Genomic DNA, 1,424 nt, shown 5'->3' on the forward strand with positions numbered 1-1,424 from the left:
GCCATACTCCCTGTTAGCCCCCCCCCCAAGAAATTTTTGGGGCTGACTCCCGGGCTTCCATCCACGACGCCGCGCTGCCTCCTCATACCAGCGCCTCTCCGCTTTCGCCGCCTCCCGTTCTTCCTTGGGGCGGCGATACTCTCCTGGCTGAGCCCAAGGTCCTTTACCGTCTAATTCGTCCTCCCATGTCCATACCTCCTCGCGCTGCTCCTGCTGCTGCTTTTTCCTTTGCCCATTACCACACCGCTTGGTCCTGTTGTGGTGGGTGATTCTGTAACGATTCTCTTCTTGTGAAGTAGAGGCGGACCAAAGCGCAGCGTGGTGGTTGTTCATTGTATTTTATTTACGACACTATACATGAACAAACTAACGGAAAAACAAGAAACGTGAGAACTCAAAACCTAATACAGCCTATCTGGTGAACACTACACAAAGACAGGAACAATCACCCACAAACACACAGTGAAACCCAGGCTACCTAAATATGGTTCCCAATCAGAGACAATGACGAACACCTGCCTCTGATTGAGAACCATATCAGGCCGAACATAGAACTAGACAAACTAGACATGAAACATAGAATGCCCACTCAGATCACACCCTGACCAACCACAACATAGAAATATACAAAGTAAACTATGGTCAGGGTGTGACAGGGACCCTATTCCCTGTATAGGCCATTACTTTTAAACAGAGCATGGGAATATTTAGTGTACTAAATTGGGAAGTACCCTCACCCTCAAAGAATTATCCCACACCGGCATTTTATAGTCAGCTTGGTCACCCATAGACGTTCACATAAAGCCAGCAATTCATGGATTCACGGATATTAAACACACCTAGATTGCCTACCAATAATGAAAACTTTGACTGACTAATCAATATTATGAAGAGATCTGTGAGAACCTGCCCACATGAAAAAATATTATAGTGTACTATGGTATAAATGCTGTTGTATTACTAAGTTTATATACTGTAATATTCACTGTAGTGTTTTTGTGGACTTCACTGTAGTATTCACCATGTTTTGCACAAAAACACATGGCTGTAGTATACTGTAGTATTTACTGTAGTGTTTTTGTGGACATGACTGTAGTATACTGTAGTATTTACTATAGTGTTTTAGTTTTATTATCTTTGACATAGAAGTGTGGGCTTTCTCCTTGAGGAAACCTACTGGACAAATATTAAAAAACACCTTTTCCGTGACTTTTAATAAGTAGGTAGGACTGGGGTTTGAATGGATAGTGTCACGCTCGTCGAAAGGAAAGGACCAAGGCGCAGCGTACATTTGAGTTTATTTATAATGTCGCCAACAAAACAAGAAATAACAAACGTAACGCTACGTAGTGCTCACAGGCCACTACACATAGACAACTACCCACAATCACAGGTGGGATAAAGGGCTACCTAAGTATGATCCC

General features: G+C 43.2%; 1 pseudogene; it reads right to left on the reverse strand.

The window, feature by feature from the left end:
* Positions 1-1,150: 1,150 nt before the first annotated feature.
* LOC118940658 (U7 small nuclear RNA) lies at positions 1,151-1,200 on the reverse strand (annotated as a pseudogene).
* Positions 1,201-1,424: the final 224 nt, after the last annotated feature.

This window comes from Oncorhynchus mykiss, chromosome 17 (assembly GCF_057628025.1).
Source record: "Oncorhynchus mykiss isolate SJ-2025 chromosome 17, ASM5762802v1, whole genome shotgun sequence".
Lineage (NCBI taxonomy): Eukaryota > Metazoa > Chordata > Actinopteri > Salmoniformes > Salmonidae > Oncorhynchus > Oncorhynchus mykiss.